This window comes from Anabrus simplex, chromosome X (genome assembly GCF_040414725.1).
Source record: "Anabrus simplex isolate iqAnaSimp1 chromosome X, ASM4041472v1, whole genome shotgun sequence".
NCBI lineage: Eukaryota > Metazoa > Arthropoda > Insecta > Orthoptera > Tettigoniidae > Anabrus > Anabrus simplex.
In genome coordinates, this window is record NC_090279.1 from 149,787,190 (window position 1) to 149,802,192 (window position 15,003).

Consider the following 15,003-nt stretch of genomic DNA (forward strand, 5'->3'; position numbering starts at 1 on the left):
AATCGAACCCGGACCTCCGGGGGTGGCAGCTAATCACGCTAACCACTACACCACAGAGGCGGACGCCGCAGTTAATAGTTAGTTTGAATATAATCTTTCTCACTGCGTGTACAGGAATTTACGTAGAAATACATATACAATATGGAATACCGTAGCGAAGCACGGCCACATTTGCTAGTTAGGTAATATAACACATGCCCAATATTCTTTACAGGACTACTGATTGCAAACGTTATCGATAACCACATTGTATTAACTGCAGATAAGATAAGACTTGAGTTTCTTCTGAGACAACAGTGAACGATTCTGACTTGTTACAAAGCCTCCTTGAATTACATCATCAACAGCACTTGCTGTACATTACCTGAAGGGTGGGACGATTTACACTGGCAACAGAACTGGTTGCAAAGCCAGCTGGAAGTCAAGCAGCAACACATTCCACAGCCCTCCACAAGGTGAGCTAGTTATTTTAATTAGAAGTGGAAGTTCATGTCAGTGTCTCCAGTGGGTGGAGTAGAGGTTATCAGTATCACGTCTAGACAGCTATCATTAGGCATTTGGCACGTGTACAATTTTGATGATGATATTATACTTGGAATTACTCGGAAGTCAGAAGCAGTGATGAATGTTTTACTATTATTATTATTATTATTATTATCATTATTATTATTATTATTATTATTCGTCGCCATAAGACCTATCAGAGTCGGCGCGACGTAAAGCAATTTGCAAAAATTATTATTATTATTATTATTATTATTATTATTATTATTATTATTATTATTATTATTATTATGTCCATCTCTGTAGCGTAACGGTTATTGTTACTAGCTACCGTCCTCGGGGGCTTGGGTTCGATTCCCGGTAGTACGAGAAAAGAGCCGCACCACGTCGTTATGAGGACAAGAGTTTACTGTATTATTATTATTATTATTATTATTATTATTATTATTATTATTATTATTATTCTGCTAATTGCTTTACGTCGCACCGACACAGATAGGTCTTATGGCGACGATGGGACAGGAAAGGGCTAGGAGTGGGAAGAAAGCGGCCTGGTGTGAAAATGGGAAACCACGGAAAACCCTTTTTTTAGGGCTGCTGACAGTGGGGTTCGAACCTACTACCTCCAGAATACTGGATATTATTATTATTATTATTATTATTATTATTATTATTATTATTATTATTATTATTCATCGATACGGCCTTCTGTTTCATCCACCGAGATGTTCCGTGGAAGACTTTTCGGGTGCATCCCTCACTCCCGCACAATCTTTTTCCTAAATGTAGCTCTGTCCTGTATCTCTTCCGCCTTGATACCCACTTCTGCTACAATATGGTTATGCGGGTATTTAGGGGTTGTAGTAAGGATGTAAAGGAGGGGGCATATAAGTCTCTGGTAAGACCCCAACTAGAGTATGGTTCCGGTGTACTGGACCCTCACCAGGATTACTTGATTCAAGAACTGGAAAAAAAAATCCAAAGAAAAGCAGCTCGACTTGTTCTGGGTGATTTCCGACAAAGGAGTAGCGTTACAAAAATGTTGCAAAGTTTGGGCTGGGAAGACGTGGGAAAAAGGAGAATAGCTGCTCGACTAAGAGGTATGTTTCGAGCTGTCAGAGGAGGGATGGCGTGGAATGACATCAGTAGACGAATAAGTTTGAGTGGTGTCTTTAAAAGTAGGAAGGGTTACAATATGAAGATAAAGTTAGAATTCCAGAGGAAAAATTGGGGCAAATATTCGTTTATAGGAAGGCGAGTTAGGGATTGGAATAACTTACCAAGGGAGATGTTCAATAAATTTCCAATTTCTTTGCAATCGTTGAAGAAAAGGCCAGGAAAACAACAGATAGGGAATCTGGCACCTGGGCGACTGCCCTAAATGCAGATCAGTAGTGATTGATTGATTGATTGATTGATTGATTGATTGATTGATTGATTGATTGATTGATTGATTGATTGATTGATTGATTGATTGCACGATGGGTGGTGTTACGAGCTCGGGTATTTATATCGTGGTGTAGGAGAGGTAGATGAAGAAATTTCTCAGGTGGATGATTATCCGTAATAATATCACACTATGGGACCGCACTGTCAAACAAGTTTGGATGGTTGATTTTGCAGTGTCCTCTAACTCAAACAGGCAGTCAACTTATGAAGTGGAAATGCAGAAATATTAAGTGCTTGGGCAGAAGTTAACCCTTAACGCTTAGTCTCTCTGACCCATGCCACATGTTTTTATTCTTGGTGGGCGAATGATGGAGGTTGCAAACGTATTGGTCTGTGTACCTTCCTCTACCCTTATCTAGTTTGACTTCACACTCTCGGGTTGCGTGATCAGTTATAGAACCGGAAATAATTGCCGTTTGGGTCTGTCAGACTAGGCGCCAGTATTCGTTTACACACCTAAGTGCATGCACATTTCTATAAAATTACGTCTACGTCCATTAGGGTATTAAATAATGTTTCAAATGTTGATTACTTACTTTTTGGTGGATTTAATGTGAACTTTTGCTGGCCCCGTGGTGTAGGGGTAGCGTGCCCCCAGGCCCCGGGTTCGATTCCTGGCGAGGTCAGGGATTTTTAACTGGACCTGAGGGCTGGCTCGAGGTCCACTCAGCCTACGTGATTACAATTGTGGAGCTACCTGACAGTAGGAGCGGCCCCGGTCTAGAAAGCCAAGATTAACGGCCGAGAGGATTCATCGTGCTGACCACACGACACCTCGTAATCTGCAGGCCTTCGGTCTGAGCAGCGGTCGCTTGGTAGGCCAAAGCTCTTCAAGGGCTGTAGTGCAATGGGGTTTTTAATGTGAACTTTTGTATTAATGGAATTTTATTTAGTGAACTATGGCCAGTGACCAAGAAATTGAGCGTATAAGAATGTTTATTGGAAGAAGACTGTGAAAGCGATTTAGAATCAAACGCTGACGAATCAGGCAAGGAAGAATATATGATTCATGTCCAGAATAGAGAGTAAGACCGTTGCAAATTTTGTAAAAGGTTTGTATGTCTTAATTCATGCTGGATTTTCGTTCCAGTGGTGCCCAGTTTCCAAATAGTTTATGAACAGCAAATTCAATCATAGAATTTCATGCCCAGAGTGATTATTTTTTAAGGTAATGTTTTACATTGGGTGTTTTGCTATTTTAGAATACAGTTTAATATAAAATAATTTCAAATTCTAGACACTAATATATTTTGTTATGTAATATATTCTATCATTACATATTTTTACAGTAATTCTATGGAGCACAAGCGTTTGATTTATAATTTTACCTGTTATTTATAAACCAGTTAAACAATTAACATAATTAAAAGTGTTTGTTGCTTATAATTTAGAAATATTTTTTAAAAATATACTGGACGCCAGAACAATAACTGTGGGTGGAGTGTTGAGACTGGTGCATAACAATCTTAAGGAGACTCGTGCACAAAATCCTTCAGAACTCTTTCTGTACTAAAATTGCTAGCTTATTATGTAGGCACTCTGGTCTGAAAAGGATTTAGTTGAATTCAGTACCTAAGTGCACTAAATTCCTAACAAATTCACATCAGGTGTATGTTTTCCTTTTCCATGCGTTGCTTTTGTTTCATCTTCCCTGATCCCTTTATGTCTGTTTTATCAGGCACATGGTTAATCATGGCGATCACCGCGGAGAGTTTATTTAGATTTGAGAGATACAGTGCGAGGTTTCGTGTTGTGTAATTCTATCGTCATTTCCTAGGCATACTTTTTTCATGACAAATGTACCTTTTTCTCTGGAACTGCTAAAGTTATCAATCTGAAAGTTAATAGACAGGCAAGCTAAACACTTTCACACATTTTCCTGCAAGTAAATTGCAAAATATGTCATTTTATGGACTTCAGAGTTTAATATATGTGTATTTTTGTGAAGTTTTCAAATTGAAATGTTTCATTATGTTTAATAAATCGAAATAGGCATAAAATTAAAAAAAACCGCTTGCAGGCATTAAATCAAGAAGTTCTTAGAAACCATTAAACACAATTACATAGTCTAGGATCTTGGCAACGCCTACAATTTATGTTATTCTTGCTACATTACGGAAGAGCGGGAGGCCGACACTTCCTACTAACCAAATTAGTTTGCGGCCTAACCTTACTGCATAAAATTCCGGGCTTTAGTTATCACGGAAATGGTTCTGTAAAACAAAACGAGCAACAAACTTACGATAAAGTGCTTGCTTGGTTGACAAGTTTTTACGTTTTTAATTATGACTCAGAAAGTATTGGAGATATTAACAAATTATTAGCGCTAACGAGAGCCACGTGCCTCTTTTTTCGGTGACCTCAATTATTATTTGTCGTAAGGATTTGCACAAGGTTTTGCGGACTAAATCCTCACGACGTGACAGGGGTCAGAAGACCCGCGGGCGCCATTGGCTCGCATAGCCGTGGTCATTTGTAGGCGAAAACCTACTCTGCACTCCGACCGACCAACCGAGCAAAGGAGGGGCTCTTCGCCTCGTATACCGGAGACTGATCTGCACGGTCGGCTGTCCTGAAAATGTTTTTCCGTGGTTTTCCATTCTCTTACAGTAATGCGAATGCCAGGGTAGTTCCTAGTATAGTCCACAGCCGTAAACGCCCTCACCTTCTCCGTACATCTCCTTCGCGATTCGAATCTCCTTGGCTTGAAAGACGCCGTTACCATCTAGGAGTCTCACCTTCCTCTACAGGGACGGAATTGAAACTTGTGCAGATAGACACACTCACTATCAGTCACTCACTAATTCATTGTTTTTAGTAACAAGTTTACCACTGCATTTGCTTCCTCCTTCGTCGACACACAACCGCATAACTACCCCTGTCTTTTTTGCCTTAGTCGCCTATAGCTGTACCTATTACACATTAGGCGGCCCGAGAGCGCCGTATTCTCTACTTATAAGTATCCCGCATGCATTAATGATGAATGGGATGTCCACTAACTGATTTTTACAGGCACATTACTACCACGATGTTCCTCAGCTCTACCCGTCTAATGCAACCCCTTGCTTTAGTAAAAGTCACTTTTAACCACATAGTACTAGGCTGCTGTATTGTACAGCAGCACTATATTTGCTATTTGCATATCGCCAATAGCTAGTGTCTTCACCAATACACAGACATCATTTTAATCTGTGGAGAATGTGATAGGAATGCAGTCGAAGTTCACATACGGTATGCCCGGGAGTTTTCGAAGAAACGTCTGCCTTCTACACACGTAATGGGCCGAACAGAATTAGTTTTTGTTTCAAACAAACAACTTCTTTATAGAGTGGAATGTCAGCACGTGTAAAAATTGTCTTTAATTTTATTTTCTGCATCTGTGGCGTATTTACAAATGCACTCCGTTATGGAACGTGTGCATTGAAATAACTGCTATTTATTTCACAACATCCGAAATACAGCACGTTGTAACGCTCCTTCGAAAACAAGTGATTAGGCTTCCCATGCATCACTAGTGCATGCGAGACATTTGTAAGCAAAAAGTACGGCGTTCGCGGGCCACCTGGTATGTGGTAAGGGTTACCACTCTTTGCTCAAATAAACTCCGTGATGAACCGGAGTGAAACGAATAATACTTAGAATGACGAGTTAAAATATGTACTTCATTCTGCAACAGGGATTGTTCCAGAGAGCTATGACAATTAGTGAACATACTGTCATTAATGGGAAACTCAGGACTATGAGTAATTTATTCATAATTCATCACTAATTCATGAACAATTATGTATCTGTAGGTGATCAATGCTTTTTCGCGACCACCGTCTCGTAGGAGTCACCGGCACATTCTAGGCCTCTCACCTTGCTTAGTCTCGAGTGTTTACCTTGTACTTGGTTTTATCTCTTTATCTGATACCGGATATCCAGATATCTGTAGTTCTGAACACTTGCAGAATCATGTCTACATTCCTCGACGAAAGTTCAGCAGCTAATTAGGGAATGACCATCTGTGTAATAGAAAGACGATAATTATGCATAAATACAATTACCCAAATGTATGGGATTTGAATACTGAGAGGTATGGCAGCCCTGAAGGTCCTTGGTCTACCAAGCGACGGCTGTTCAGCCCGAAAGCCTGCAGATTACGAGGTGTCGTGTGGTCAACAGGATGAATTCACTCGGCCGATATTCTTGGCTTTCTACACCGTCAGATAGCTTCTCAATTCTAATCACGTAGGATCAGTGGACCTCGAACCAGTCCCTAGATCCAGGTAAAAATCCCTGACCTGGATGTAAATCGAACCTGGGGCAGACAAGCTACCTCTACACCACGGGGCCGGCACACACTACTACTACTACTACTACTACTACTACTACTACTACTACTACTACTACTAATAATAATAATAATAATGTGTATGTTGGGTAGTCAGCCCGAAGGCTGGTTTGATCCTCTGTAGCTCCGCCAACAGCTGTCATAAACAGCCTAGGCGTCACTGAAGAGGCGTACTAGGGAAATGAGGAGCGAGGTAGTTTCCCGTTGCTTCCTTCACCGAGCCAGCCGTTACTATTAGATATCAGTCTGCCAAGCCCACTGAAATGCATGCACCAACCGACCCTATGAGCGATATTTTCACACCATTCATAACAGGGACTGGCTGCATAAGGAATGGTATTATTAGCATCGCTCATACCTCAGTCACTTTCATATTGTCAAAGCCAAGGATGAGACTGAGACAGGTCAATGAAAGTAACAAATTTGATATAGCCCATACCAGAAGACATAGTGCACTGTAAACACTACATCTCGCCAGCAAAGGCATAATAATAATAATAATAATAATAATAATAATAATAATAATAATAATAATAATAATAATAATAATAATAATAATAATAATAATTCAAGCACAACAACACGATAGTCAAACCTCAATGTTTATAGGCAGCTGAGACAATAGTCACGTAGGGACTCTCAGATTTGGAAAACAAAGAAAGGAGGTTCCTTAGAAAGATTCTTGGATCGAGAAAATCATCAGACAAGTTTATGTTTTGCATGAGACCAAAGCAAGAACTTACCAACTATTTGAAAACATCACCACCACAATGAAATAGAGGAGAATGACGTTCTACGGGCATATTAAAAGGATGGGATCACAGAGACTCGCCAACAGGATCCTCACCTTCCAGGAGAGCAGCAAGACACAAGTCCCATGGGTAAAAGAAGTCCACCGAGATTTAGAAAAATATGGGTTCACGGCAGAAAATATAACAAACAGAATAATCTTCAGGCAGAGAGTTGCGGAGGTGAAGGACCTAGCTGATGAGAAAAAGAGGAGGAGTAGAGTATTCTCGGCAGAAGAACGAGCACGAGCAAACCAACGGGTGAAGGAATACTGGCGAAAGAGGAAGGAGGAAGAACTTGAGAAAGCAATGGAAGTTGCGTATTCGCAGCCTATAGATGGCTGAAACTATAATAATAATAATAATAATAATAATAATAATAATAATAATAATAATAATAATAATAATAATAATAATAATATACCACAGTTATCAAGCCAGAGGGACTTTACAGTTCAGAATGTCTGATACCGAATAAGAAAGGGGCAATGGATGAGCTAATAAAGAAAGAAGAATCTTGAGAAGGATCTTAGGACGCAGTTAAAGGAAGGATTGTGCATGGGGAAAGAGAAGAAATGAAGATTTATGCAGACAGAAAGAGAAGTTCATCGAAACCATACGTAAGAAGAGACTGAAGTTTAATTGGCAGCTCACAAGTTTGAACGAGAGTCGACTAACAAAGAAAATATTTAACTACTGTACAGTATATCATCGAATTATAGGCAACTACTAAATTTGTAAAAGAAACAAGAAAAGACGTGGAGGAAGTTGACATCATTCCAAAATAAATCTTTAATAGAGATAATTATGTTTCGAGCTAAAATTGATAAATTCAAGAGATTCCAGAAAGAAAAAATGAAAAATCTAAGAACATATGGTCAGAGGAGTGGAAGAGGAACTACAGTGAAATGATGAAACAGTTCTGGGAGAAAGAACTAACCAGCAAGTCAGTTGTTTACCGTGGTCCAAAGTAGGCCAAAATCGAAGAAATAATAATACAAATAAATAATACTAATTTAACTTGAGAAGCTAATGAGAAGCTAATGGGAATGGGAAGTGTTTGCTGGATTTCTGTGCTAGTATGGGTTTAGCTGTTACGAATACATTCTTCAAGCATAAGGCTATTCACCGCTACACATGGGAGGCTAGGGGTACCAGATCCATAATAGACTATATCTTAACAGACTTTGAATTCAGGAAATCTGTTAGGAATGTACGAGTTTTTCGCGGATTTTTCGATGATACAGACCACTATCTGATCTGTAGTGAACTAAGTATCTCTAGGCCTAGGGTAGAGAAAGTGAAATCTGTCTGCAAACGAATAAGGGTAGAAAGTCTCCAGGACGAGGAAATTAGACAGAAGTACATGGATATGATTAGTGCGAAGTTTCAAACAGTAGACAGTAAGCAGGTTCAGGATATAGAAAGTGAATGGGTGGCATACAGGGATGCTGTAATAGAAACAGCAAGGGAATGCCTAGGAACAACTGTGTGTAAAGATGGGAAAAGACGAACATCTTGGTGGAATGATGAAGTGAGAGCAGCCTGTAAACGTAAAACGAAGGCTTATCAGAAATGGCTCCAAACAAGGGCCAAGGCAGACAGGGATTGGTACGTAGATGAAAGAAACAGAGCGAAACAAATAGTTGTTGAATCCAAAAAGAAGTCATGGGAAGATTTTGGTAATAACCTGGAAAGGCTAGGTCAAGCAGCAGGGAAACCTTTCTGGACAGTAATAAAGAATCTTACGAAGGGAGGGAAAAAGGAAAGGAACAGTGTTTTGAGTAATTCAGGTGAACTCATAATAGATCCCAGGGAATCACTGCAGAGGTGGAGGGAATGTTTTGAACATCTTCTCAATGTAAAAGGAAATCATCATGGTGGTGTGGCGAACAGCCAAGCTCATGGGGAGGAGGAAAAGGATGTTGGTGAAATTATGCTTGAGGTAGTGGAAAGGATAGTAAATAAACTCCATTGTCATAAGGCAGCAGGAATAGATGAAATTAGACCTAAAATGGTGAATTATAGTGGGAAGGCAGGGATGAAATGGCTTCATAGAGTAGTAAAATTAGCGTGGAGTGTTGGTAATGTACCTTCAGATTGGACAAAAGCAGTAATTGCACCTATCTATAAGCAAGGGAACAGGAAAGATTGCAACAACTATCGAGGTATCTCATTGAGTAGTATACCAGTCAAAGTATTCACTGGCATCCTGGAAGGGAGGGTGCGATCAGTCGTTGAGAGAAAGTTGGATGAAAACCAGTGTGGTTTCAGACCACAGAGAGGCTGTCAGGATCATATTTTCAGTATGCGCCAGGTAATTGAAAAATGCTACGAGAAGAATAGGCAGTTGTGTTTATGTTTCGTAGATCTAGAGAAAGCCTATGACAGGGTACCGAGGGAAAAGATGTTCGCCATACTGGGGGACTATGGAATTAAAGGTAGATTATAAGAATCAATCAAAGGCATTTATGTTGACAATTGGGCTTCACTGAGAATTGATGGTAGAATGAGTTCTTGGTTCAGGGTACTTAAAGGAGTTAGACAAGGCTGTAATCTTTCACCTTTGCTGTTCGTAGTTTACATGGATCATCTGCTGAAAGGTATAAAATGACAGGGAGAGATTCAGTTAGGTGGAAATGTAGTAAGCAGTTTGGCCTATGCTGACGACGTGGTCTTAATGGCAGACTGTGCCGAAAGTCTGCAGTATAATATCTTGGAACTTGAAAATAGGTGCAATGAGTATGGTATGAAAATTAGCCTCTCGAAGACTAAATTGATGTCAGTAGGTAAGAAATTCAACAGAATTGAATGTCAGATGGGTGATACAAAGCTAGAACAGGTCGATAATTTCAAGTATTTAGGTTGTGTGTTCTCCCAGGATGGTAATATAGTAAGTGAGATTGAATCAAGGTGTAGTAAAGCTAATGCAGTGAGCTCGCAGTTGCGATCAGCAGTATTCTGTAAGAAGGAAGTCAACTCCCAGACGAAACTTTCTTTACATCGGTCTGTTTTCAGACCAACTTTGCTTTACGGGAGCGAAAGCTGGGTGGACTCAGGATATCTTATTCATAAGTTAGAAGTAACAGACATGAAAGTAGCAAGAATGATTGCTGGTACAAACAGGTGGGAACAATGGCAGGAGGGTACTCGGAATGAGGAGATAAAGGCTAATTTAGGAATGAACTCGATGGATGAAGCTGTACGCATAAACCGGCTTCGGTGGTGGGGTCATGTGAGGCGAATGGAGGAGGATAGGTTACCTAGGAGAATAATGGACTCTGTTATGGAGGGTAAGAGAAGTAGAGGGAGACCAAGATGACGATGGTTAGACTCGGTTTCTAACGATTTAAAGATGTATAGAACTAAATGAGGCCGCAACACTAGTTGCAAATCGAGGATTGTGGCGACGTTTAGTAAATTCTCAGAGGCTTGCAGACTGAACGCTGAAAGGCATAACAGTCTATAATGATAATGTATGATAATGTATGTGTATGTTAACTTGAGAAAATACAAAACATCATGAACATTAGTGAATCTCCTTGTACACTGCAACTGGAGCAAGGTACGTTCAAGAAAACCAACAGGTTTAAGTAGCTGGGAGAAAATCTGGAACCCAGTTTCACCCAAGTAGTAGCATCAACAGCTCGAGTTAATAAGCTAGAACTGGCATACCAAGTCGCCAAGAAGAGCTACAATAAAAAAAGTGCCTCTCCCGTAACACTAAAATGAAGCACTACCAGACAGTATTCCATCCCGAAACTTTATATTCTCCAGATTGTCTAATATTTAGAGCCCGGATTTTTATGCATTAATAGGTTAGGATGCAAACTTACTGAAGCGAGTAGCAAGTATAGTCTACCTTCACAACGACTATGCTATGGGGTTTGCATAAACATTAGGGATACGGCCTATCCGAACCCCTAAAATTTATGTTGCTCTTGCTACATTATTGAAGAGCGGGTGGCCGACACTTCCTACTAACCAAAATTAGTTTGCAATCTAACCTGTTACTGCATAAAAATCCGGGCTTTACTAATATGCAACTGGAAGGTGCTCACAGACAAGCTCGAAATACAGAAGAGAAAAATTTTAGGACCAGTCAAGGAAGGGAATGAATACAAAAGGCGACCCAACTTAGAGCTCTACAAATACTGCGAAGAACTCACTGACGTGTCCAGGAAGATACGCTAGGATTTTGTGGACACGTCTACATGATGCATCATGCCAGATTGACCAACCAGCTTCTCGATTACTGGCAAAAGAGGAAGACCAAGTCACCATGGTTGATCTGCAGGAACTGGGAGGAACTGAAATAGACTTAAATGACCGGACATCTTAAACAAAAGAGGTTCCAGGACAAACCACCAAGGATGAAGACAGGCTCTCTCTGGACGAAGGACAGGAAGGGACAACACAGCCAGAGGATGCGCAATCACTGGGCAAACACCAAAACCCACCCCAAACGTAATAGTTGAATATCGTGGTCCTTAGATGGCCTATACGAAACAAGGATAATAATAATAATGATTATTAGGGCTCGGATGTTTATGACATATCATTTTTTAAATTTATATTATTCCCATGAAAAGTAAAACTTAAGCATGATTTTATCTACGATGAATAAAATTATGCAATTTTCAAGGGTCTTATAAAGTCATATTTTGGCTCTGTTAACGTTTTTGTCATTCTCCGGTAATTTTTTTATTATGGTCATATTTCTCCGCAAATTTTCGTATTTTTGTCATATTTTTAACTTTCCATTCCATTTTCGCATACCTGCTTGCATTCGTCTCAAAGACGCATTTTCCATATCTCCTAATTGTTGTCTGCAATTTCTTACAATTATCTTTCTTAGAAATATATATTTATATGAATTAGGAGGGTAAACTGTATAGGAAGGGAGAAATGCGTATAATAAGACAGAATAGTGAGCCTTAATTGAACTCTAATGATTTGACGTGTTTCAAATATAGTCCAATAACATCCTGCGATTTTGAACGGTATTTTTCCCTGTTACAAGTCAATGTTGCGTGAAAATAGGAGATCGTTCCTATTTGAAAAGTTTATAATATATGTAATTTGCTTATCTGTTTAAGGTGTAATAATGACCACCTACATATTTTTTAGCTTTTGTGTCTGTCTGTTTGTCTGTTTGTATGTGTCCTTATAACTTGAAAACTACTACCAAACTTCATATTTAGAAACCGTCTGCTCTTGGGTAGGTTTTAGGGCCGATATTATTTGTGAATACCTAAATTTACTGGGGGTTTATCCGAAACCGAAACCATGATTTTGCACTCCCGCAAAATATGCACATCCAAAATTAATAGAAATCTACCATCCTTAAGGGAAATCAATTTCTAAAACATTTTTCTTAAGTGCATCATTTCGATAGGAGGATTAATAAGGGAGATATCATAAACGGTCAGTTTTTCAGGCTAAGCCCAGCGGACATACGGTAGCCCAAAAGGTGTTGTACGTGGAGCAGATTCTTTGTCTATCTATATAGATAAAATCGTAATGACCGTGTGCCTGTATATTGACTATTTTGGCGAAATTTTCATACAGCTATCGGATTAAAGGGTAATAGTGACCATCTGCATACTTTTTAGCTTTAGTTTCCTGGAAATCCTAATTTTTACCGCCCTCCCCCAAATTCACGAATGTGACACAATCTGCCAGACGAGCTAGTAATTTGAAATTTGGCAAAATTTTACGTTTTAGCCTGTAACCGACGGAAAACTTCCAAGATTTTTAACTTTTTATCCCCGATGAATATCGAAAAAATGATCGAGGCGATTCTAATGGCAGTGGAGACCTTCATTTCGAGGTATTTCGTGGCTAAACGGTAAGTGCTATCACAAAACGGATGGCATAATCTCAGTTCAATTTAGATTGATCTACACCTTTGGTCCTATGATTTTTGTTGTTTCTCTCTCCCATATACGTTAGATTAGGCTGTATTACTCGATTGTACGTAAATGTTGTGATTTTTACACGTATATTTCATTGTTTGACACACTCATAAGAAATACGGAGGCATCAAATTTGGAATGCAAATTGACAGGACCAATGGCCATACGGGAACCAGATTTCATGATTCTAGATTATACCTTGGTACATAAGTAAATAATGTAAAATGTACTCAAATTTCACACTACTCAAATTTTCGAACTCAATCTAACCCATAAATATTGGAAATACGAGAAAATGTTTTAGAACCAAGCATGTACAACGATAAATTGGACGTCTGATGGAGCAAACTGTTTGTTGATATGATGTACCGTTTAGAAGCAGTACTCTCGACATGAAGGTCTGCACTTATAAACGTGCCCATGCTTATGTGTCATCTGTATAAATAAAATAGTAACAAACAAGTGTCTGTACATTGACTATTTTGGAGAAATTTGCGTACAGTTATCCGTTTCATGGTCATCTGCATATCTTTTAGCTTTGGTATCTGTCTGTTTGTTTGTCTATAACTTGAAAACTACTGGATATATTCCCACCAAACTTCATGTATACAATCCACCTGTCCTCGGGTAAGTTTCAGGGGAAATACTGCTTCTAAATCCCTGAAGTGACTGGGGGCTTATACGAAACCGAAACCATGATTTTGCACTCCCACAAAACATACACAACCAAACTTAATGGAAATCTACCTGCCTTAATGAAAATCAATTTCTAAACCTTTCTTCTAATGTTCATCATTTCGATACGAGGATTAACAAGGGAGATATCATTCGGTACAAGTCCCACCGGATTTAACTCAAGAGCGGGTACCTGTAAAGCTTATTTCTTATAACTTGAAACCTACTGAAGATATTTCAACCAAACTTTATATTTAACATCCACCTTTCCAAGGGTAGGTTCTAAGGTCCACACCATTCCAAATTCCCGGAATGGACTGGAGGTTTATAGGGAACCGAAACGGTGATTTCACTCTCCCAACCTCACTGGAAATCAGCCAAACTTGATGGAAATCCATTTCTAACACTTTTTTCCCATGGAAATTTTTCCGACAGGAGGATTAATAAGGGAGATATCATGAACGGTCGATTTTGTATGTTTGGTCCAGCCGACATAGCCCAAAAGGTGTTGTACGTAGAGCAGATTCCTTATTAATCTATATGAATAATATCGTAAAGACCATGTGTCTGTACATTGACTCTTTTGGCGAAAATTTCGTACAGCTATCCGTCTCAAGTGTAATAATGACCATCTACATATTTTTAGCTATAGTTTCCTGAATGTCCTAAATTTTACCCCCCTCGCCCAAAATGAAGATTGCGGCGCAAACTTCTAGACGAGCTATAATATTGAAATTAGGCAAAATTATACGTTTTTGCCGGTAACCGAGAGAAAACTTCCAAGATCTTTAAATTTTTTACTTTTTATCCCCGAAGAATATTGAAATATGGAGGCAATTTTAATGACCGTGCAGACCTTCGTTTCGAGGTATTTTGCGGCTAAACGGCATGTCGTATCACAAAACGGGTGATACAATCTCTGTTCAATTTGGAGTGATCTACAACGTTGGTCCTGTGACGTTCAGTCGTATCTCTATTCCTTATATGTTAGATTTGCCTCTATTTCTCCATAATACCTACATTTTTCTCTTTGTACACGTATAATTCATAGTTAGAATCACTTATATGAAAGGTAGAATCATCTAATTCTACTCGAACATTGGCCCACCCAGTATACATACGTGAGTCAAATTCTATGTTTATAGCTGTCATAGAACCGAAAGTAACGCATTGTGAGAAAACCTTACCCAAATTTCACGATATTCAACGTTTCTAACTCAATTTTACCCATAAATGGACGAGACAGGAGAAAATATCTTAATACCAGCCATTTAATTCACTAAATAGGGCGTCTTATGGTACTATCCTTTCGTCGATATGATGTACCGTTTAGCAG

The 15,003-nt window shown here is 39.2% G+C and overlaps 1 protein-coding gene across 1 annotated transcript in view; it reads left to right on the top strand.

Annotated features, from left to right (window-relative positions):
- The first annotated feature begins 304 nt into the window (after positions 1–304).
- The window catches only part of LOC136886018 (retinol-binding protein pinta), a 35,920-nt gene continuing 21,221 nt past the window's right edge, over positions 305–15,003 (top strand). The window contains exon 1 of the mRNA XM_067158729.2: positions 305–455. The gene's annotated coding sequence lies outside the window, so the exon portion shown is untranslated. The remainder of the gene's footprint in view (positions 456–15,003) is intronic.